The sequence below is a fragment of the Lagenorhynchus albirostris genome, chromosome 3, assembly GCF_949774975.1.
Source record: "Lagenorhynchus albirostris chromosome 3, mLagAlb1.1, whole genome shotgun sequence".
In the NCBI taxonomy this organism is placed as follows: Eukaryota; Metazoa; Chordata; class Mammalia; order Artiodactyla; family Delphinidae; genus Lagenorhynchus; species Lagenorhynchus albirostris.
Window position 1 is genome coordinate 53,840,405 of NC_083097.1, and position 25,877 is coordinate 53,866,281.

The following is a 25,877-nucleotide window of genomic DNA, read 5'->3' on the forward strand; positions in this document are numbered from 1 at the left end:
CCAAAAACCTCTAAAATATGTTTTAAATCCTAAGAATAATTACTATTCTTAGCATAATGTAATGTCCTCAGCCTCTGACAGCATAGATCTCATTGTTAAGTACCTTGGCCTTTATTATGTGAAGAATACTCAAGGAAGCAAGAACCCAAGGATAGTAAATCAGGGGTTGTAAACTGCCATTCCATCAATTAAGTCTGATCCACTGATTTTTCTTTTGGTTTCTAGTATCTATTAATATTCTGAAAAATCAGAAACACTGAGCTTGCCTATATGAACCATGGCTTGCCTATATGAACCAGCAACACTGAGCTTGCCTATATGAACCATGGCTTCCCCATTTCTTTCCAGCTCTCTCCCATGTGCCCTTTTCACTCTATTGAGAGACTTGAATGCAACCCTAAGAAAAAATATCAAAACAGCTAACAAGGCAATTAGTAAACACAGGTTGCAAGAAGTTAAGGATGAATTATGTTGTTGCTTACCAAAGCCTAAGGATGTGACCAAGAGAAATAACTAAATAAAAACCTTGTTGTACAAGGCCTCTTATGTAAAGTCACTAATTTGATCATTATCCATTACATGTGTTTAATAAATTAGACAATATGTTCACCTAAAGAAAGACAATGCCCTCTAGACACCCATGTTGTAGATGTTGTCATATAATGACATAAACAAGCTGTAGAACAAGAAAAAAACATAATTAGTATTTTGTTCTAAGTGAAGAAAATAAAATAGAACATTCATGAACAATTACAAACAAGTTCTTTCAAGTTACGAGATTATTAGCTGGGGCGTATGAACCATAAATTCTAAGGGAGCAGTCACTTGGTAATTGTATTTAGAACACTCTTATTAACTTAGATCAATTCCAGGAATGAGTAGTAGGAACAAGCACAATTAACATAAAACTAGAGAGCTGTTCTTAGGAGGAGGAACTCAGAAAACGCAGCTCTGTAGGATGGTGGAGACTTTAGGGAATCCATGGGGTTAGAACATGCAAAGTAGTTGCTTTTGAAGGCCTTAGAACAGTTAAGCCACCGGTATCATGTGTTACAGGGGTAGCATCAGGTTCCTGGCAAGCTGGCCTGGAATGAAGGAAGCAATTACATCATGACATTTGCCACACCATATGGCAGGTGGAGATATCTCAGGATGCCATCCAACGGCTCCTCCGCACAGGAACTCTTCTAGTGAGCGTCACTTGATACACGAAGCTTGTGAAGGAGTTCAAATTCTCGTAGATGATTATATTATCCAGATAAAAAGGCAAGACTACAACCTGAGAGCTTTGCAAGAGCCAAGCCAAGAAAGAAATGCTATGTATAGTGATAATGAACTAGAAGTTAGAGGCCCAACCAAAGCCATAGAAACTATGGGCTATGGATCAATATTTACTGATCTCAGATTGAAGTAGCTAAGGATGTGGGACGAGGTCAGATTGGTGCTTAATATTACTTCTGTCTCTATTATTATTTTCATCACACTAAGCATAATTATTCTTTATCATGAACTTATTATATGCCAGGCGCTGTGCTTTCTGCTTTTCCTATTTTAGGATGTTTAATGAACATTTGCTGAATGAAAGGGTGAGTTAATTCTTCCAGCCATCCTGCAGGGATTACAGATGGGAAGTTAAGCATCTTGCTCAAGGTGCCACTGCAAATAGGCCAAAAAAAAAAAAAAAAGCTAAAAATCAAATCCAGATCTGCCTCATTACAAAACCCATGAATTCTATACTCATGGTTTGTGCTAGAAGCTGAAGAAAGATTGAAGTTATAAGTCACCAGCAGCCACTCAAAGAGTAGTATTAATGTGCAATAAGAGAGAGAAAGAGAGTAGCTGAGTAGGCTCAACAAGGAGAGTCTAAACAAGGGCTAGAGACCTAGAAGTGCAGGAGAGGGGGGTGCAGCCAGGCAGAGGCTTAGTAAGGTGGCTGTGCTGGACTTGGCATAGGTGCTCGCCCTCTGACTTTGGACATGAAGAATCTGCCTGTCAGTAGTCATGGTCTCTCATGGGTTCTGGCTTCACATCTCTAGCTACTGCTCTCTATAGGATGTTCTATTCTGTGGCTGAGAATGTTGGGGGAATGAATGGGAGGTTTGTGAAGTACAGCTGTGGTCCTAGGTGCAGGTCATCCTTGACTCTGAATGTCCAGGTTGCTGAGGTTCTCAAAGTCTGGGGTTTACATAAGGTTTTCTCTCACTTTATGCATAGAATGAGCTCACAGGAAGGGGTGGTCCAAGCTGCCAGCACTTTTAATCTCTGCTTCTATCCCTATGGACTTTCATCTGTAGCCAATTGTGGGAATTATGAGCTGGGGAGGTGGGGACTCATTTGGCATTATGTCTGGAATTCATCACCACTCTCTACCCTTTGCTTTAAGAATTTTCAAACAGCTCTTCCAAGAATAACCCAGCAAATATGTTTATTTTCCAGGAATGGGGACCCTATCTGTCCCAGCCAGACAGCATTTTGTCTCACCCCATGCCAGTAGACATCACTGCAGAGTCATATATATTATTATGTCAAGCAGCTAAGCCATTAGGTACAAGATTGGGTACAAGAGTTGATCTGCTACCAACACTATTTTCCTAATGTCATCTAGTGTAGGACAAGAGCAAGAAGAATTTGAAGCTAAGCCAGTGGACTTTGTTTGACAAATCCAGCTGATTCTCAATTATCCTGACTAATGAGGCACAGAAATTGCCTGAGAACAATGATGGGTAAGTCTCAAGCTGTATTCAGCAAAGCACATCACCTATAGGAGGGTTATGACAAAGCCACAAAAAGGGTATGTGCCCCTGGATATAAGTGGGACAACTAGACTGGGTTTTGAACTTATATTTCCAAGTCATACTAATGCACTAAATTGCAGGAAAACAGATGGACTTAACTTCAGAAAACCAAGGAAAGCTTCCAGAGAGCCTAATTGAACAGATTGCTATAGCCATATAAATAGGTCAAGTAGGAACTCATGCATGTTCCAGGGAAAACTCTGAGACTGTGTGTGCGTGTGTGTGTGTATGTGTGTGTATAGTCAGCTAAGCAGAAACTGATAGAAACCATTTTTTCTGGAGGATGTATTGCTGTGCCATGGATGTGACTGTGTATCAAGATCCTTCTGATACTTGCAGTAACTGACTCTTTGGGAAAAGATCTAAGTTAGCCTCAACAATCCCGAATTCCATACAAGTATTGCTAGGGTTATAGAGAAGCTCTGTGTTTTGACTCTAGAATGCCAGCAAAGGAAAAGGCAACATGTTAAAACAATTCTCTACTAAATTCCAAGCATGGGAGCATTTCACCTACTTCATCATAGAAATCTGTTGCAATTATTACTAACAAAACCAAGTGTCTTCTATTAGTTAAGTCGTTCCAAAGGAGCACACATTTTTTCAAATTACCATGGCTTCCTCCCCTCTTGTAACCTACTGTAATTTTTTCCACAAGGGTTATTAAGTAATTTTGTTTGTTTAAAGCTGCCCAGAAAGTGTCCCTTCCAAATATTGTTCTTTTAAATTTTTATTCAGAGTAGAGTATGTTGAATGATGCCTCACTGTTAGATCAACCTTCTTAATCCCATTAAATAATGCAATCATAGGGGAGTGGGTGGGGTGGCAGGAGAATGCAGGGGGGCAGATATATGAAAAAGGTGTCCACATCCTCATAGTGGAAGTCGATCATTATGGCCTCTCCCAAAGAGGGAATCACAGGCTGATTTTTGCCTTGGCATTGCCTGAAAGTAACCCTTGATGGACATCTGGGCCCTGTCGCCTCTCACAAAGTCTTTGTCTCTGGACTTTAGACCCACCTCACTCATGTCACCATCCATGCCTTTGCCTCTACTTCAGCTTCCAGGGAAGCTCAGGCTGGTCCTTTTAGAAGCTATAGAATGAACTCCTTTACTGGGCAGGGCCTGCTGGCCCAAAGCCCCAACCAAGTAGCTCATTGTATGGTTCCTCCCCTCCTGCCAAGCCTTCCATTTTCCTTATTTTACCTTCTTCTAAACTTGGTCTTGCAATACGAATGTGGGAGTGCTGGAAATCCAGTCAAAGGAGCCTTCAAAAAGGTTACGTGCAGTTGAGTAGTGTAATTTGTCTAGTCTCTGCTTATCATTTACTGTGGCTTTCTAGGGGTCAAAGTAGTCAAGCATTTGGGGACTTGGCTGTTGAGGACAATAATTATAGAAGGTATGACCTTGGAATTTGGGAGGTGGGGTGGGAAGAAAGATGTGTCTTTATTCTTAATGATGAGTAATTATTATTTAGTGCACAATGAACAACTGGCCTAGTTTAGCCTTTTCTCTGGGTTCTCAAACTATAAGTTATTTTTAAGTTATAGGTTATAGCCCATTATTATCTCATGAAATAAACTTATTGAATCATGACCAGAGTTTTTTAAATAATAGAATGTATCAGTAGTAAGGGTGTGTTCTTTTACATACATATGTAGGAAATGAGTGTGTACTGGATCAAAATGTAAAATACATTTCCTACCATAGATTGAGTTAAAAAAAAAATAAAAGCCAAGGTTCTACATCAATACGCACATATTCAGAGATCTGCAAGGACCAGGCAGATAACACACATTTTTGCTTAGGCCAATACCAGTTAGAATAAGGCTGTGAGCACAGTAGATTACTGGAGAGCTCATGCCCCATCTAAAGTTATGAATGATTCAGTATTTTAAAATGCAAAATCCACTCTGCAGATCTAATTCAGTTGGGAAGAAGCCAATAAGCATGTTGTCCAATTATAAGATGCAGTTGACCTCCGGAATAGGAAAAAGGTAAAAGTAAAAATGGAAAATGTAAATTTGTGGCTGCTGAGAATAGTCGGAACATGACTCCTGATAGGTCTTAGGGTATTTCAGAAACAAGGAAAGATGAGGGAAAAGCATGATCTCTGTGTGATCATTTTTCCTTGGCCTTAGAAGAAGAGTATGATGGTAGAAATAAATTTGAGTCTTAATTCCAATACTTCTTCATTTTCTATGTGATTTTGGACAAGTTACTTAAATGATCTGGCACTCAGTTTCTTCATTTGTAATATGGGAATATTAATACCTATTTTATAGTGAAGATTACAGATAATGTATTTTAAATATGCAGCATTAGCACGAACGATAGTGTTAAGTGGGCACTTTAATTATCATTCTGTTATCTCCTGAAGAGTAACATAATTTCAGCTAATTTTAGTGATTAAATAAATTCAGAAAGGGAATTACAAAAGATTTTATTTTCACTCTGGTTTTTTGACAAATCCTTTGAATATTTTAATCAATCACATAGTGGGAAGATATGTACTGGTTTGGGAGGACTATTTGACAATATCTATTAAAAATATTTCTAAAAATCTCATATAAAGCCTCAAAAAATTTAAAAGGATTGAAATTATACAAAGTATTCTCCCCAGCCACAATAGAATGAAAGTAGAAATCAAAACACAGAAAGGAATGTGAGAAATTCATGACCATGTGGAAATTAAACAACATATTCCTAAATAACAAATTAATCAATGAAGAAATCAGAAAAAGTAATAGAAAATAGACTGAAAAGAATGAAAATGAAGACACAAAACAAAAATTTATAAAATGCTGTTAAAAAAATACTTAAGAGGGGAATTTATAGCTGTAAATACCTATATTAAAAAATAAGAAATATCTCAAATCAATAACCTAAACACCTACCATAAGACAATGGAAAAAGAAGAACAAACTAAACCTAAAACAAGTGGAATGAAGGAAATAATAAAGAGTACAGTGGAAATTATGAAATAGAGAATTACAAACAATAGAGAAAATCAACAAAATAAAAGTTTGATTCTTTGAAAAGATCAACAAAATTGACAAACCTATACCTAGACTGACCAAAAAAACAGCAGAGAGAAAACTCAAATTACTAAAGTCAGAAATAAATGAGATGATATTATTACCAACTTTACAGAAATAAAAAGGGTCCTAAAAGAATACTATGAAAATACCATAAATACTATACTATAAATTGGAAAACTTAAATGTAATGGATGAATTCCCAGAAAAACACAACCAGCTAAATAATCAAGAAGAAATAGACAATCTAAATAGATCATAACAAAAGAGATTGAATGAGTAATCAAAAAACTCCTCACAAGGAAAAACCCAGGCCAAAACAGCTTTACTGATGAATTCTACCAAATATTTAAAGAATTATTAGTAATTATTCACAGATTCTTCCAAAAAATGGAAGAGGAGGGAACACTTTCCAAATCATTCTCTGAATCCAGTATTACTCTGATGTCAAAACCAAAGACATCACCAAAAAAACCCAACAAAAACCCAGGATTCTACAGCCCAGTATCTCTCATAAATATAAACACAAAATTCCCCACACACGCAAAAAATAGTAGCAAACTGAATCTACCAACATATTAAAAGGATATACACCATGGCCAAGTGGGATTTATCTCAGGAATAGAAGGTCAGTTTAACACCTGAAATCAATTAATGTAATATACTATATCAATAGAATAAAGGACAAAAACAACGTGGTCTTCTCGATAGATGCAGAAGAGGCATTTGACAAAAATCCAACACCGCTTCATGTAAAAATATTCAAAAAACTAGGAATAGAAGGTCACTTCCTCATCCTGATAAATGCTATTTACAAAAATCCCTACAACTAACATTATACTTATTTATAGTTGACATGATCTTGTAGCTAGAAAATATAAAAGAATCCCCCAAAATACTTAGAGGTAATAAACAAGTTCAGCAATTTTTCAGGATACAAGGTCAATATACAAAATCAATTGTTTTTCTATATACTTACAATCCAAAAATAAAATTAAGAAAACAACTTCATTTACAATAACATCAAAAAAGAATAATACTTATGAATAACTATAACAAAAGAAGTACACGACTTGTACATTGAAAACATATTGTTGGAATAGAATTTAAAGGATGTAAGTAAATGAAAAGACATCCTATGTCCATGGATTAGAAGGCAGTATTATTAAGATAGCAATACTCTCCCCATTGATCTACATACTCAGTACAATCTCTGTCAAAATCCCAGCTGGCTTCTTTGCAGAAAATGACAAGCTGATCCTAAAATTTGTATGAATATACAAGGGACCCAAAATTGCAAAACTGTATTGGAAAGGAACTAAGTTGAAGGATTTACACTTCCTGACTGCAAGACTTACTGCTAAGCAAATGTAAGCCATACCATGTCATAGTGATTAAGGATAGATCAGTGGACTAGAATATAGAATCCAGAAACAAATCCCCACATTTACAGTAAATTGATTTTTGAAGAGGGTGCCAAAACAATTGAATGGAGAATGAAGAGTCTTTTCAGCAAATGGTGCTAGGACAACTGGAAATTCACATGCAGAAGAATGAAGTTGGACCTCTACCTTACCCTATATACAAAAATTAACTCAAAATGGATCAGAAATCTAAATGTAAGTCAAAATTATAAACTGTTAGAGGAAAACATGGAGGTAAATTTTCATGACCTTGGCTTTGGCAATGGCTTCTTATATATAATATTAAAAGCAAAAGTGAAAGAGAAAATAGTTAAACTAGATTTCATCAAAATTAAAAACTTTTGTGCTTCAAGGTCACCACAGAGAAAGTGGAAAGACTGAATGGGAGAAGATATTTTAAATCATGTATCTAACAAGGAATTTATATCTAAAATATATAAAGAACTCTCACAAATCAATAATATAATGATTAAAAATAGGCAAAGGATCTGAATAGAAATTTACCCAAAGAATATATACAAATGTCTAACAAACACAGGAAAGGGTGCTTAACATCATTTTCTTTAGGGAAATGCAAATCATATTATGAGATGCCACTTGACACCCACTAGGATGACTCTAATCTAAAAGATAATAACAAGTGTTGGTAAGGAGGTAGAAAGAATGGATACCTCAGACACTGCTGGTAGGATTTTTTTTTTTTTTTTTTTTTTTTGCGGTATGCAGGCCTCTCACTGCTGTGGCCTCTCCCGCGCGGAGGACAGGCTCTGGACGTGCAGGTTCAGCGGCCATGGCCCACGGGCCCAGCCGCTCTGCGGCATGTGGGATCCTCCCGGGCCGGGGCACGAACCCATGTCCCCTGCATCGGCAGGCAGACTCTCAATCACTGCACCACCAGGGAAGCCCTGCTGGTAGGATTTTAAAATGGCACAGCCACTTTGGAAAACAGTCTGATAGTTTCTTAAAAGGTTAACCATGAAGTTACTATATGAACATATATCAAACTATTAACAGTAGTTTCTTCTGGGATGAGGAGGTCAGTAGGTGGATGGGTACTAGAACAGAGGAAGTGGGATGAGGGAACTGTCACATTTCACTGTATAAAGGTCTGTTTTGTTTCTATCTTTTCAATAATTTAGTATTTATGTATTCCCAGTATAAGACAAAAACAAATAGAAAGCTACATAAGATGGATGTAACACATGGACCAAGTCCCAAGGCACTTCATCAAATTGATGTAATAATCTTAGTGATCAGAATACACTGTACTATGAATGCAGAATTCACATGCTGTTGGCTACCTTTGTTAGAGCAGAGTTACATTCTATGTGACATTTACTTTGGTAGGAAAAGGGATATGGCATGCTTTGACAAATGTTCTGTCTGGTGCATGTTCAGGCTTTTGTATTTGCTATTCTCTCTGCCTGGAATGCTCTTCCTACAAATATCCACATGTGGTCCTCCCACTTCTTCAGATCTTTGCTCAGATATTTTCTTCTCAGCCAAGTCTTGCCTGCCTTCCCTACTTTGAACTTGAGTACTCAACTCAATCCCCGTTAGTCCCCATTGCCCTTCCTTGCTTTATTTTCCTCCATAGCCTTTTCAGCCATCGGATACCCTACAGTTTCACTTACTTGTCTAATGTCCACTTCCTCCATCTCACTGAAGGTAGGAACATCTATCAGATATTTCATGGCTGTAACCCTGGATCTAGAATGATATCTGGCACATAGCATGTGCTCAATAAATTTTTGTTGAACCAATGAAAGAATGATTTAATAATTGCACTTAAATAAAGGAAACTATGCTTGTGGGAGCTACTGGCACAGCTGGGATGGAAAAGCATTGTCTCTCTGAACTCTCATCACCGAATCTTGCCCATTGAGTGAAATAATTTAAAAACTGGATATAGATGGCAGCAAGGTTTCCAAATTTTCTTCCATTGGTCAAAACCCCCAGTTGCTCTCATTCACCCATGATTCATCACTGACACTCACAAAGAGGGGAAAAATGAGAGCAGAAATGTCATTTCCCTTTCTCCCTACTTTTAGTCAAGCTGAAATAATCTGAAACTTATTGGGAACATGAGACTTCAGGCATTTCAAAGCTTAACTTCCAGATCATTAGAGCATTGTATCACCCATCTGAATTTGGACTTGAGATTAACATTATTTCTATACTAAGCTGATTTTTCCATCCATCCATTAACGTTTCCTTCTTAGTGAGCCTTTATTTAAATCCACATTTCTTTTTCCTTCACTATTCCCTGAGTATGTCTGAACATGAAAATACTTCCTTTAATTGACAAGTCCAACAAACCAAGATAAAGTGTAGCAATGAGTGGGTTCTTAGATCCTTCTCTGTATGTGAGTATACTAAGCTTGAAGGCACAAAGCGTTAAACCGTTTTTGAGAGCACGTTGTATTTTTTATTTTAGTTCTTTTTCCGCAGGAGGACTCTCTGAATGTATAATGCAGGGCCAGTTTTGGAAGACCAAACATAGAGAAGAAAGAGGAGATTAAAGAGGATTAGCAGCAAAGACACCTAAAAGAAGAGCACCCGTGGGTGGAATGGGAGGTGTTCATTGATTAAGAGTTGGAAAAACTAATTTCTTTCCTATAGTTCCAAGGGATTTCATAGCAACAGAGGAGAACAGAGTCCTAGTCCTTTAAAACCATGAGGCACCACTTTGTCTGACATATTTCTTCGATATCTTCCAAGGTACATGGAATATAGGTATTCCAAAATGGGTGAAAGAGAAATCTTCCTTGTCATTGTTTAAAACCCCTCCAAGGAGACTCTGAATTCTGTTAGAAAGACAAACCATTCTTCTTCCTGTAGGAGCCTAAGCTCTTCAGATCTCATCTACATCTCTCTTGTTTCCATTTAAATTTAGTGCCTCCTCTGTAGTGCTTCGAGTAAAGAGAGAGGCTCCCCCTTCCTGGGAAAACTGAAGTTTCCCACTGGCCCCCAGCTCCACATGGGATGGGGCATGGCTTCACGCCACATGATTTACCCTGAGGTGCAAAAAACAGTGTTCTGTAAACAGTTCTAACAACTATTATAAAGTACTAAGGCTGCTCTCCCAATCAGGTCCCTGATAAGTTGAGCATTCCTTGCCCTATCATAACAGAGCACATGTTGCCTGCAGGTCTAGCTGTGAAAATGACAGAGCAATGCTCCCAAACAGGTTGGGTGGTGAACATGGGCCCCATGACTCACCCTTACCTTAGTTCTAACAGACAGGCTTTGGAAAGCAGGCTGGTTAGGGTCTGCTAGGTGGATTCCATGTGCTGCTCCGTCCTGTCTGAATTGCTCAGAAGGAGCCTCGAGCCCTGTGTGTCTAGGCGGGATGGGAGTGGGGCAGATCAAGAGTATGGCATCAGAACAGAAGCAGTGATTTCCTAAGTCCTTGGTCAGCTGTGCGAAGCCTAATGTCTTGTTTAGTGCAAGTTTCATGAAGTCAAACCACCAGATCAGGCTTGGGGAGGTTACCTGTCGTTCGGGCTGGTTTTTACCCTTTGGGTTTTGTATAAGTTTGAAAACAACAAATAAGACGTGAGCATTTTTCTTGCATACGCTCTGTCATCCTAGTCTCGATTTCAGTAGATTCTACTGTGTCAGCTGAATGGAAGAAATATGCGGCTCATGTCCATGTTTCCATAAGCACATAATATTATTTATACTACAAAGTAGTAATTATTCCGATAAAACGATGAAATATTAATAAAGGTGGAATTATGAGTTTGACATTACCAATGGCAATATAAAGATTATCGATTTTTTTTTTTCTATTACTGAAATGGTTTGAATTGTATTCCTTGTCCAAGGCCTCGGGAATTATTAAAATTCCTTGACTACACAAGCGTCTCATGAGATGTGTTAATGAGATTGTTTTCTGATATGCAAAAGTGTTCTGACACAGTTTTTAAATGCATGCTGCACATCCCCAACCAATTATCATACAAAATGCCACTGTTTCTCTTTGTCAGTCACTAGCGCCTGAATAGACAGCATTAGACCCAGCTGCATAATTCTGGTTTATTTTTCATGTCTGATACTATAGTAATGTTGTGAGGCATTTACTTAGCAACAGGGGTAAATGTTTGTTTTAAATGTGATTTCCTTTCTTCAGCCTCTTTGGAAATATGCCTAAATTAAGAAACGTGCCTTCAGTTTCTTCAGAAGAGCAAGCACGTGTTTGCACACACACCTCAGCTTGGCTTGTTTTTTCTTCCTCCCTGTGGTGATTGTGATGAGGTGAGTGTTTGTGCTAGCAAAATTCTGGAGTGCAGACAAACTGTGCTGCACTTTTATTAATGCAAGATGGAAAATGTGACCAAAATATTGTAGAAGATCTAATTTATGTCTGCTCAAGCTTTGTATTAGTTTGCTGGGGTTGCCGTAACAAAGTACCTCAAACTGGGTGCCTTCAACAACAGAAGCTTATTGTCTCACAGTTCTGGAGGCTGGAAGTCTGAGATCAAGGTGTTCGCAAGGTTGGCTCCTTCTGAGGGCTCTGAAGGAGAATCTTTTCCATTCTTCTCTCCTGGCTTCAGGTGGTTTGCTGGCAATCTTTGGTGTTCCTTGGCTTGAAGATCTCCACCTTCATCTTCACATGACACCCTCTCTGTGTGTGTGTCCAAATTTCTCCTTTAAGGTACCAGTCATATTGGATTAGGAGCCCACCCTACTCCAGTATGACCTCATCTTAACTAATTACAACTGCAACAAACCTGTTTTCCCATTCTGAGATCCTGAGGGTTAGGATTTCAACATATGAATTTGTAGGGGATACAATTCAACCCATAACAAGCTTCAAATAAATAATAGACTATGTAATTCAATGAATAGATATTAAATTGTAAGTTGATTCTTCAAGATTAGTGTGACATTTGCTTTTCAACTTCTAGTAACTCCCTCAGGACTCTTGTGTCTCCCTTTACCAAGCAGCAGAAAGAAGAGTTATAATTTGCAGCAAAGCCCTTACTGTCCACCGAATTTCGGTCCAGCCTTTCCCATTACAAGATATTAAAAAGACCTTATTACCAAGTGCTCCTCATTTCAGTCACTGTTTCCTTCAGTGTTTCTATTAATTTTGATAAACATATGAGCGTACATGCTTTGTAAAGGGAAGGGGCAGCCTTCACTGGGAGTCAAGCTTAATCACAGCGTAGGTATTAAACTGAGCCCAGAGACCTTTTAAGGTTTGCAAATTCTTATGGCGTAATAAGTTAGGAACTTAAAACTCAGCATCGTAAGCTATCTTCCAGACCCTAAAGAATACTGTAAAAGGATACTAAGTTGGAATGGTTATAGGAAATGTCACATTCAGAGACATGGCTGATCAGGACCTCATTAATTGTTGCAAGATGCACAGACTACCAAAATCAGGGATTAGGACTAGAGCCACACAAGAGTTGGTGGGAAGGGGACATGTATTAGTAGGTCTGAGAGAGAGGTTCAGTCTAGCAGGCAGAATAATGTAGAGTCTGAGAGGCCTGGTAACAGATAGCAGGTGGCATGCCAGGCTGGCACTCCCAACTTGGAGTCACAGAGATGGGTGGTAAATCTTGGCCTTGGGAAATTCGGGAGCAGATGGTGATCAGAAACACAGGCAAGCAGTTGAAATTTGAGAGGTCAGACCCAAGCCACAATGCTTCTGGTAGGAATCTTCTCTCAGATATGGTGGAGACCCTCCTCAACACTTGAATTTGTCACTCCTCAGTTTTTGGAGGCGTTGCTCTTTCTCTGTTGGCGTCCTGTCACTCTAATGCTCTCATTCTCCCCGGTTCTCCTGCTTGTTATTCATTCACTAAAACCCTTCTGCTGTGTGTTTCAGGGAGGGAAAGGTGATCGTCACGGGGGCAGATGCAGTAAAGCAGTGGGGAGAGATGTCCGAGTGGGCTGAGGAGGGGGTGGGAGGTAAGAACTAGAGAGTCTTGCTGTGACAGGAAGCGGTTGAACGAGTGGTCTCTGAAAGAGACCGGGCAGTCCTCAGGGTCCTGACTCTTCACCGCCCACACCCACTTTGAAGTCATTTCACTTATATCCTTCCCTTTCAATGCCATCCACACACTGATTACTCCTCAACTTGTACCTTCAAACCTGACTTCTCTCCTAAGCCTCAGACTCATGCTTCCGACGGCTTACTTGAGCTCTGCATTTGTGTGTCTCCAACAGAATCCATCCCCTGCAAAGTTGCCAGAGGGATCTTCTAAAACTGTAAAGTAGATCATGCCATTTTCTTACTTAAAGGCTTCCAATGGCTTTCTAAAATACTTAGAATAAAATCCAAATTCCTGGGCTTCCCTGGTGGCGCAGTGGCTGAGAATCTGCCTGCCGATGCAGGGGACATGGGTTCGAGCCCTGGTCTGGGAAGATGCCACATGCCGGGGAGCAACTAGGCCCATGAGCCACAACTCCTGAGCCTGTGCGTCTGGAGCCTGTGCTCCGCAACAAGAGAGGCCGCGATAGTGAAAGGCCCACGCACCGCGATGAAGAGTGGCCCCCACTTGCCGCAACTGGAGAAAGCCCTCGCACAGAAACGAAGACCCAACACAGCCAGAAATTAATTAATTAATTAATTAATTTTTTAAAAAATCCAAATTCCTTTTTATGGCCCTCAAGGTTCTACATAATTTTCCTCCCTAATCTCACTTCCTATCATTTTCCTGTTCTTTCACTATGCTCCAGCCACACTACCAAATGTATGTCTGTTGGTTGAGCAAGCTCTCTGATTGTGAACTTGTAGTTCATTGTACCTGGATGATCATCCTACAGATCGTCACTTGATTTCTTCCTTCTCCTCACTCAGGTCCAAGTGGATAGGTCACTGCTTCCTCAGTGGCCTTTTCCGGACACACAATTCAAAGTAGCAAAGTCCACCCACCCACCCAGACACCTTTCACGTTATACTGGTTTACTTGTTTCACAGTATGTATTCTTGCTGATTTGTTTACATCTATATTGCCTGTTTTTACTCCCAACCTCCCATCACCAAATAGACCATAACTCAAGAGAATAGAGACCATGGTGGTTTGTGTTCATTTTTGCTTGTTTGTTTGGCTCAGCATGGCATTTCCAGTACTCAAGATAGCACCAGGTATGTAAATGTTCCATAAGCATTTATTGAATAAGTGACTGGAAATATGCCCAGAATCCAGCCATTTCCTACCACCTCAACTGCTTCTGCTCTGGTATAAGCCACTGTGTTCTCTTGCCTCAGTTACTGAAATAGCCTCCTAATTGATTTCCCTGCTTCTGCTTTTGCCTCCCTCAGTCTATTCCCAACACAGCAGTCAGAGTGAACTCATTAAAAAGGAGATAAACACTTCTCTGCTCAAAATTCTCCAATAACTTCTCATCTCAGAGTAAAATCCAAAGTCCTCCCTTTATCCAAATCTTTTGCTACCTCTGATTTTATCACTCTTACTCTCTCCCTTCCTCACTGTACTTCATCTATAGTGACCTCCTAGATATCCCCTGAGGACACCAAGCATGTTTCTGCTTCAGAAAGTTTGTACTTGCTGTTCCCTCTGAGTGTAGTTTTCTTCCCCAGACATCCAAATGGCTTGCTCTTCTCTTGGACTTCCTTCAAGTCTTAACTAAAATATCACGTTATCATCAAGACCCTAACAGTCTACCATAATATAAATATTATATATTATATATATAATTTGTATATATTATATGTTATAATATAATTATAATAATATAGTCAACACCAGGCCTATCTTGAAAAAAAAAAGTATCAGTAGAAAGTCAAACATTTAGCTCAATTTGATCTGTATCAGAAATCTTGGTATCATTTACTTAGCCTTACAAATTATGCTATTTCAGTTCACAAGTAATGAATTTCAGCTATTCAAGATATTGACTGTATTTTGAGATATCCCTCTTGAGAAAAACCCTTGAAATCATTGAAATGGTGTTTATTGACATCATTAGTGTCATGGAGAAATGATTGTTTTCACTTTCCTCATTTCAAAAACTCTTATGACAAATTTCCCCTTGGCTTCCTCATACTTTAATGGAAAAAAGCAAGGTTTTGATACAAGATGCCTATGTATTTGCTCATGAACCAAAAAGATATATGCTTATTGGCTAGAACATAGTAGTATTCAGTTTTCCTCATTTATTTCAATATTAGATCAAGATCAGGAAATATTCTGCCAACTGTTCTCTTTGCAAACAGTAGGGTTCTAATGCTCAAGTACTTTAGTCTCCTTTAATGTTCACAGCAGCATATATAAATGGTGTCCTTTAGTACTGATCCCATACACCTATCTCATGAATTGTATTTAACTCTTTTTTTTTTTGTATTTAACTCTTTGCTAACTATTTTAAAATGTTATCTTTCTATACCATGACTTTTCAATATTAACATAATAAAAATATGTTGATCATTTCTTCATATATGCTCCACTTATGCTGAGAAATTATTCAAGTTCTGTACATCAGTGGTTTTAGCCAAATATGAAGCAAAATGTATGCTATCAACTATATAAGCTCTTAAACGTTTTATGCTGTTATATTATTAGTATTTTATTATCGATGCTGTAGCTTCTGAAACTGTCAAATTGTCTCTACATTCCCTGGAATCACCAGAGGTTTATGGATCACACTTGAAGAAACACTGTTACCTCGATGGGGAGCCAATAAAATTGTATTAAAGATTATTTTTTTAAATATATTTAAAGGAAATATGAGTAGGGCAAATGAGGAAAGAAAGAGTAATGGTGGGAGGAGGGAAATAGAGAGCATGTTCTTTTATACACTCATTCTCCCAGTCAAATTTGCCAAGGCAGGAAGTGACATCAACAGCAACCAGAGTCCTATGACCAGGGGACCCTACTCCTCCCACCCTCTCCTCCAGAGGGAACATAAGAAATGGAGAACCAAGTCCACTCAGGTCTATGGCCCCAATCTTTCCTTGTTTGAGATTCCTCTCAGAACACGGTACATTCCTCTTCTTTTCTATTGTTGGTAGTTCTCCCATATTGAAATTCTTGGGCAGTGATTTGCACATTTGGGAGGGCTAGAGATTGTCTCCCCCAAATTCATATGTTGAAATCCAATCCCCAATGTGATGGTGTTTGGAAATGGGGCCTTTTGGGTGATTAGGTCATGAGGGTAGAGCCCTCACGAATGGTATTAGTTACCTTATAAAAGAGACCCTAGAGAGCTCCCTGCCCCCTTCTACCATGTGAGGACACAGCAAGAAGATAGCCATCTATGAACCAGGAAGTGATTTCTCACCAGGCACCAAAACTGCTGGAGCCTTGATCTTAGACTTCTAGCCACCAGAACTGTGAGAAATAAATTTCTGTTGTTTATAAGCCATGCAATCTATGATATTTTTCTATGGCAGCCTGGACTAATGGAGGGAGCAATTGGAGCAGAATGGATACTACCTTTTTGTGCTGCACTAGCTTTTGGCTGTGTGTCTACCCATGGCTGGCCATCCTCACCCCATATCCTAGTGCAGAGTATAACACTCGCCACGTTAATTCAGCTTGACAAGATACTTGACTTTCAACGTGCTTTCACATTCATTATTTCATCTGGGTGTGGCTAAACTGCCCTGACCAAGCCAAGGAAACTTCCCCCCTGAGCTGGAAAGAGGTTTATTGAAGGTACAGTTCAGTCACAATACCTCCTCCCCTTGAAGAGAAACATTTACAGAGTTGATGAGGTCTCTGCAAGAGCAGGAAGGATACAAGAGCTTTCTACCATCCTATCCTGTCTATGAAATTTAGTTTTTGCTGAAAGAAAAGACATGGGAGTTTTTAAGAAATGGGTCAGGATAAAAATGAAGTTTAGGTCATTAAGAAAGGAAGAAACAGTCCTCTCAAAACATGGGTGCAGCTCAGAAATATTTGACTCATCGGAGTGATAAGACTTGCTGACATGGGCTGCGTGCTCCTCAACTTCACAGAGACTTTCAAGTGCCATACGCCACTGAAAACACAAATTCCGGTTCAGGCATGTAGCCTAAGAGATTCTTGTGTAACCTGTGCTGCAAGGAGCTAAAATCTTTAATCATGTTGATGGAATATGTAAGATTTCACTGAACTGAGACATTTGAAGTAACACTTAAGGACATCTGCATTTATGCCCCAGACACCCAGGTTCTAGAAGTGGGTTAGGTTTCCTCTTTCTTTATAGGTATCATAGTATCATGGTATAGGTATCATGGGCAAAAGCTGCCTCCTTCTTCCCTCCCTGCCTCCCTTCCTCCCTGCCTCCCTTCCTCCCTTTCTTCTTTACTTCCTTACATCTTTTCCTCCTTTCCTGCCATCCTCACACTCTCTCTCCTCTCTTCTTTCCACAGCTATTTACCACCTATCATGTGGCAAGCTTGATGCTCTACTTCAGAGGTTCTAAGATAATTTGTACATCACTTTGCCTGCCTTAAAGATGCTCATAAACCAACAAAGAGAGGCATCTGATCCATGTGTTATCAACTCAAGGTGAGTCTTCTCTTGCCAATATATTCCTTTTTGTTTCATTAATACAATTCTGCTTCTTTAAAGGAGATTTAAACAGCTGTGAAACCCCATCTTGTTTCACATTCTCAGGGTAAAAAGCACAAATTCAAATTAATGTATGATACAGTTAGTGAACATAAAATATACTTAATTAACGTATTCCACATGTTAATTTGAACCCTCAATTGGGATGTAGTTTCTTTATATACATGAAAACTTGAGTTTTCAATGAAACATGAGTGTTTGTGCAGTGATTCAAGCTACTAACAGGGTTACTGAATATAGGAAAATACTTCCTACAAAATAGACTCTAGGGAAACATCAAGCCCTGACTCTGTGATCATTACAACACAGCAGAATAATAATTAACTAAATGTATGTTACTTTTCCTTGAGTGTCATTTAGGTGGGCAAAATAATAAAGTAACTTCAGATCTGGCATATAATTTTCATCAAACTTCAAAATTTGAGACATTTAAAGAAGCAAATTCAGGGCTTCTTGTTCCCTAAATAATGTGAATTCGTTTACCTGAACCCCTTCCCCCAAGTACACAAAGTATAACATTATTCGAAATGTGTAGTTGAGATAACAGGAAAAGTAAGAACAATTCTCAGGTGGCAGGTAATCTGAAAAGCAGAGCACAATCCCATGAGGCACAGCTGAGGCTTCCCTTGGCCGTTAACCCCAGGTGGAAGTGAGTGTGGGGGAAATAGGATGTTAGGACTTTGCTGGTTCAAGCACCCTAAGAGCTTTTATTTTAAGATCTTCAGGGTTGCAGAATAAATCCTTAAGCCCATGAAGAGAGAACTAGAAACTTTAAAGGGCTGTTCCTGAGTAAAATACAGGACTGAAAATGCTGTGCGCAGTGACACAGGAAGGCAACAGGAAAGTTTATCTGTCTCTGCCTGAGTTCCTGGGCAATTTATATTTTGGGTCTGCTGCAGGCATAGATGTGGGGTTTGAGTTTACACTACCCTCAAGGTCCTCAAGGTTTAGGAATCCTCACAATGAGAAATGAACGCCAATGTGCCCCTGTACCAATGATAATTCTGGGGCACTTGCCAGACACAGAGACCCCACCACTCCAAAGCATACATGCGCCATGACTCCCACCGATGAAGTGCTTCTCAAGTTCAACTTTCACAAGTAAACAATCCAAGATGGGTAAGAAACTAAAGATGGAACAGGTAGCAGCGTTAGAAGATCAATATTTTCACGTTACAGCATATTCTAATGGAGAATATAAAATTATTGAGTTCAAATAATTAAAGGTAATGAAAAGAATCAAAACTGTAAGAAATACACAAGAAACAAATATCAAGAAGATTAAAATAAATTAAATGGAACTTTTAAAATTAAGCAATAACCAACTGGCTTATGGAGCATATTAGAAACAGCTGAAGCAAAAATATTGAACTAGAAGATAGATCTAAGGAAATTAAGTAAAGCTCAATTGAGGAAGATAAATTAAAAATATGAAAGTGAGATTCAGTGACATGAAGAGAGAATGAGAAGTTCTAATATATGTCTACTAAAAGTTCAAGAGGGAAAAGAAAAAGAATAATGAAGAGTCAAATAGTAACAAGAGGATGGCTGAGAATTTTATAAAATTGATGAAAAGCGTGAATATTTAGGTCCCAGAATAAAAAGTTTTAAGTAAGATAAATAAAGGAAAAACTACTGACAATAGACCCCCTTGTGGTAACAATAGAGCCAGAGTACAATTGGCTAATATCTTCATATTGCTGAAAAAAATAGCTGTCAACCTAGAATTATAAATCAGACAAACTATCAATCAAGAGTGAAAGCATAATAAAGGCAATTTTAAACAAAATGACATAGAGACTTTACCACCCACATACCCTTGCTAAAGCAATTATTAAAGTATTTACCTCAGATAAAAGAAAATTGGACCCAGAAGGAAGAGAGGTTTCCAAAAGCAATAGTGGGCAAAATAATTGGCAAACATAGGGTAAACCTAAACACATGTTAACAATATAAAAATGAAAATAATTATGAACAATGTGAGATTCATAAAAACAAAGTCAAAATAAAAATCTGAGAAAATGACATGTAAGAGAAGGGGAGCCATCAGAGTTAAAGTTTCTAAAGTCCTTGTAATATTTGGAAATGTGGTAAAATTCTTGATCCACTTTGAACTTTGTTCAGAAGGCATGCATTTTTAAAATCAAACCATAAACCATAACATCATAAAGATTAAGTGTATAATTTCCTAACCAATGAAAGGAAAGAATGAATTAAGGAATATATCAGTCTAATACTTGTTTTGAAAAGAGGGAAAAAAAGAAAAATATGTGATATAGAAAGCATAAAATAAAGTGATAGAAATGAAAACTGTCAGGGATAGAATAACTTTAAATGAATGAACCTCATCAGTTAAAAGACAAGGATTACCAGATTGGATTAAGGAAATAGAATCCAGCTACTTGATATTTATAAAAGTTGTACTTTGTCTTATTCTTGTTGTATTAGTCTGTTCTGGCTGCCATAACAAAATAGCACACTGGGTGGCTTAAACAACAGAAATATCTTTTCTCACAGTTCTGGAGGCTGAAACTCCAAGGTTAAAAAGCTGTCAGGTTTTATTTCTTTTAAGACTTTTCTTCCTGGGTTGTAGATGGCTGCCTTCTTGCTATATCTTCACATGGACTTTTATTGGTGCATGCATGGAGAGGGAGAGAGAGAGAAGGCTCTGGTGTCTCTTCTCATAAGGACACTAATCCTGTTGGATCAGAGTTCTACCCTCATGACCTCATTTAAACTTAATTACTTCCTTAGAGGCCTTATCTCCAAATACAGACACACTGGGGTTAGGGCTTCAATATATGACTTTTGTGGGGACAAAAACATTCAGTCCATAACATTGGTCTTCCATAAGTAGAACACAAGGTGAAGATTCCGATGCTAATTGGAATGTGGTAGGGGATGAACAGAGAAGGAGGGTGAGAGGAAAAAAAGGAAGTAAAGCATTGATGAAAAAGAATGCAGGTGGAGGACCCACAATACCTGATTTCGAGATTTACTATAAAGCTACAGTAATCAAGGTAATGTGGTCTTGATAAAAGAATAGACAAACAGGCTAATGAACCAAAATAGAGAGCCCAGAAAGAGATCCACACAAATATATCCAATGGATCTTTGACCAAGGAGAAAAGGCAATTCAGTGGAGAAAGCATAGTCTTCTCAACAAATGGTGCTGTATGTCAACAACTGGATATTGACATGCATGGTAAAAACCTGGGTAAGACCTTACACCTTCCTCAAAAGATAACTCAAGATGGGTCATAGAGATAAATGTAAAATGCAAAGCTATAAAGCTTCTAGAAGAAAACATGGAAGAAAAATCTGTGAACTTTGGTTTAGAGATGAACTTTTAACTACAACACTAAAACCATGACTGATAAAAGAAAAAAAATTGATAAGCAGAATTTTATTATGATTAAAACACTTCTGCTCTAAGACATGGTTAAGAGAATGAAAAGACAAACCACGACAGATAGATAGGTATGTAGGTAGGTAGGTAGGTAGGTAGGTAGGTAGGTAGACAGATAGATAGATAGACTTATTATAAGGAATTGGCTCATGGGGCTATGAAGACTGAGATGTCCCAGGATCTTCAGCTGGAGACCAGGAGAGCCAATGGTATAGCTCCAGTCTGAGTCTGAAGGGCAGACTCTGCTTAAATTGCTGAAGAAAAAAGGTGAGGTAGCACAAATTATAATGCTGAGAATAAAAGAAGGGACTGGAATTTAGATATAATAGATGTAAAAATTCATAAGTAGACACCTTTGATTCTGGCAGTAATGGAGTAATGAGGATCACAATCATCTTCCCACTGTAAATACATATAAAACAAAATATATGAAGAAGCTGTTCCCAGACATTGGATAACAAGCAGCACTGGGCTCTGATCCTCTAGTGAAGGGATGCTGTGAGGCCCACATTCACCCAGCTCTCTGCCTGAGGGCACTTTCCAGACTAGGACACTTTCCATTCAAACAGGAAGTAGAAACCTGTTAGACAGCAATGATAGGCCTGGATGGAGAATGCAATATGGAGTTTGGGGCTGCTGAGAGAGCTGGAATTTATGGGAGTAGGGTACCAGGAGGATAGAGTTGTGCAGAGGAAGAACCCCCAAAATCTCTATAAGGGTCCTCTGGACTCTTAAGCCGAACAGTAAGCTGTGAATGCACAAAGCAAGACTCAAGGATGCCTGCAGAGAACAGTTTCTAGGAGACAGTGAAGAGATCAGGGATTCCAAGAGTGACACATTAAAACATTAGTGTTCTGACAAGCCAGAGTGGAGAGACCTCATGAACAACCCAGGCATTCAACTGAAGCTTCAAAAATACTTTGCCTTTAGCAGAGCTGCTCTGGCCCCACAGTAAGGGCTATCTAGACTCTTCCTAAAATGTCTAAAATCAAGCTTCAGTAGGATCAAGCTGATCCACCATAAAATTCTACACTCCTTAAAGAAAGACAATATAAGCCAAACTCTCATGATGGAGCCTCCATAAAGTTGACCATATGATAAAAATTTGTTAGACATATATATCAAGAAGCTAGAAAATGTGACCCAAACTTGGATAGAAAACAGTCAATAAAAGCAGCCATAGATGAGGCAGTTGTTGCAATTAGCACACAAAGGCATTAAAACAATGATTAGAAGTATGTTCAAGGACTTAAAGGAAAAGCTGGCCATAATGAGAGGGTGGGCAGACAGGCTCAGCAGAAAAGCAAAGACTACAGAAAAGAGCCACACAGAAATTCTAAAACTAAAATAATAGTCTCTAAAGTGTTAAAAAATTCTTAGCTGGGCTTAAAAGTAGCTTGAGAACTACGGAAGAAAATATTAGTGAATCTGAAAATAGGTCAATAGAAACGATTCAAATTTAGACATACAGAGGGAAAAAAGTGAAAATAATAAACAAGGCCTTAGTGACCTATGGGACAAGAAGAAAATATATGTATCATTAGATACACAGAAAAAAAAAAGGAGAGAGTGGGGTGGAAAAAAAATTTTTGAAGAAATAATAACGGGCGTTTCTCTGGTGGCACAGTGGTCAAGAATCCGCCTGCCAATGCAGGGCACAGAGGTGTGAGCCCTGGTCCGGGAAGATCCCACATGCTGCAGAGCAACTAAGCCTGTGTGCCACAACTACTGAGCCTGCACTCTAGAGCCCATGAGCCACAACTGCTGAAGCCCCTGCACCTAGAGCCCGTGTTCCGCAATAAGAGAAGCCACCGCAATGAGAAGCCGGCACACCACAACAAAGAGTAGCCCCTGCTCACTGCAACTAGAGAAAGCTTGCACAGAGCAACGAAGACCCAACACAGCCAAAAATAAATAAATAAATCTCTTTTTAAAAAAAGAAATAATAAAGAAAAAATTTCCAAATTCAATGAAAATTTTAAACTCACATTTCTGAAAGTCTTTAAAATTTCTAGCAGAATAAACACAAAGAAAACCACACCTAGGCACATCATAATCAAGTGGCTGAAAAGCAAAGATTAATAGAATATCTTAAAAGCAGGCAGAGGGAAAATGAAGAGAAAAATAATCTTAAAAAAAAAAAACCTGCTACCATCTCAAGAGAAATAGTGTAGAGAAGATAAAAGAACAACATTTAAAAGTGCTGAAAGGAAAAACAAAAACATAAAACAAAATACCTATCAACCTAGAATTCTATATCCAGTGAAAATATCCTTTAAGAAAAAGGCAAATAAAGACATTTTAGTATAAAAAAGAGCGAAAGAATGTGTCAGTGGCACAGCTTCAGCTTCACTACATGAAACATTAAAGGAATTCCATAAAGCTGGTGAGAAATGATACCAGATGGACACTGAGACCTTCATTCAGGGATGAACACAGTGCGTATTCTAAAAAGACACACATACATATTTGAGATAGGCCTGTAACAGAGATGACATTTCAGTTAGCTGGGGAAAGGATGGAACTTCTGCTACTACTGTGATGTTCTATATATAATACTAAGTTACATACGTGCCTCATATTATACATAAACAACTCCAGATGGATTGAAGACTCAAATTTGAAAAACAAAACTTTTAAATTATTAGAATAAAAACTAATGTCATTAGAATAAGTAGTTGTTTCTTAATTAAGATAGAAAAAAACACAAACAAAAATTTAAGAATGACAAATTTGAACTACATTGTCATTAATAATAAATAAAAACTTTTAATAATAATAAAAGCTTCATTGTGACAAAAAGATGTGTCACATATTGGGAGAAGATACTGGCAACTCATTTATCAGGCAAAGAATAAAGTTTCAGAATACATTTTATTTCATTTTTTTGGAAAACAAATATAATGTTTATTTTTATTTGCTTTTTACATATCTTTATTTTTAACATCTTTATTGGAGTATAATTGCTTTACAATGTTGTGTTAGTTTCTGCTGTACAACAAAGTGAATCAAATATATGTATACATATATCCCCATATCCCCTCCCACTTGCATCTCCCTCCCACCCTCCCTATCCCACCCCTCTAGGTGGTCACAGAGCACCGAGCTGATCTCTCTGTACTATGCAGCTGCTTCCCACTAGCTATCTATTTTACATTTGGTAGTGTATATATGTCAATGCCACTCTCTCACTTCTTCCCACAGAATACATTTTAAAATCTTCTAAAAATCAGTAAGAAAAATGCGATGAACCCAATAGAAAAAAATGGTCCATTTTTAGCATGCAATTCACAAAGAGAAAAAAATAATGGCCAGTGAACATAAGGAAAATGTGATCAACCTCACCAGTAGTCAGGAGCAGATAAAGTAAAACAACATTGAGATAGCATTTTAAACTCCCCAAAACATAACATAATAACTAGCCTGATAATACCAAGTACTGGCAAGAATGTGGGGAAACAGGAGGTCTTCCACGTTGCTCTTGGGAGTTTCATTATGATACCCTTCTGGAGAGCAATCTGACAATATGTGTTCAGGTTGAAGATATGTATGCCCTAGGACCCTGTCTTTTCCTTTCTAGATGTCACCTAAAGGGGAGCTCTCAAGCATGAGAACAAAGAGACATGTACGGTGATGTTCGTTGCAGCAATGTTTGTAATAGCAAATGTATAGGGGAATGAATAATAAATTGGCTTATCTATACACTAAAGTTATATATAGGTGTCTAAATGAATAAATTTGATCTATGCATTTCAACATGGATAAATCTCAAAAACAATATGGAGTGATAAGTCCAAATAGCAAAAGATAGTGATATTCCATACGAAACTTAAAACCCAAAGGATTAGACTAGATTCTTTATGTTTACTATATGTATAGAAAAAGTACAAATCCATGCATTAAGAATGGTGTACCAAATTCAGTATGGTGTTTCCTCTAAGGATGGGGGAAACACAGGCGGGGGTAGAGCTCTGGCTATATCCAAAATATTTACTATAAACATTTATTACAAATATAGAAAATAAAATTTTTAAAATGATAGAATCCTTTTAATCTTGGGCCTGTAGGTGTTTGTATATTATTTTCTATATAATTTCTTTGTTTTATTTCAAACATGCTTCCTTTTAAATTTTTTTAAGTATATCGCACATTGAAATTATACAAATTCTAATTTTATAGCTTGATGAATTATTATAAAGGGAACACACCTGTGCATCTGAGGAACACCCTGCTCAGGTTCTTTGCAGAATTCATAGAAGCCCTTAGGAGCAAAGTGAACCAAATGCCTGACCTCTCAGCTTTGTTCTTCTCTTAGAATATAGCCCCAATATTTTCCACTGTCTGTTTCCTTTTTTTTTAATTTTTTTAAAAAAATTTATTTTATTTCTTTCTTTTAGGCTGCGTTGGTCTTTGTTGCTGCATGGGCTTTCTCTAGTTGCGGTGAGCAGGGGCTATTCTATTCTTCGTTGCGGTGCACGAGCTTCTCATTGTGGTGGCTTCTCTTGTTGCGGAGCACGTGCTCTAGGTGCGTGCGGGCTTCAGTAGTTGTGGCACATGGGCTCAATAGTTATGGCTCATGGGCTTAGTTGCTCTGCGGCATGTGGGATCTTCCCAGACCAGGGCTCAAACCTGTGTCCCCTGCATTGGCAGGCGGATTCTTAACCACTGCGCCACCAG

At 38.3% G+C, this 25,877-nt stretch overlaps 1 long non-coding RNA gene across 1 annotated transcript in view; it reads left to right on the forward strand.

Moving 5' to 3' along the window:
• Window positions 1–23,808, forward strand: part of LOC132518094 (uncharacterized) — a 479,628-nt gene extending 455,820 nt beyond the window's left edge. The window contains exons 5-8 of the long non-coding RNA XR_009539861.1: window positions 2,606–2,723; window positions 11,389–11,513; window positions 17,590–17,728; window positions 22,828–23,808. This is a non-coding gene — a long non-coding RNA (uncharacterized LOC132518094). The remainder of the gene's footprint in view (window positions 1–2,605; window positions 2,724–11,388; window positions 11,514–17,589; window positions 17,729–22,827) is intronic.
• Window positions 23,809–25,877: the final 2,069 nt, after the last annotated feature.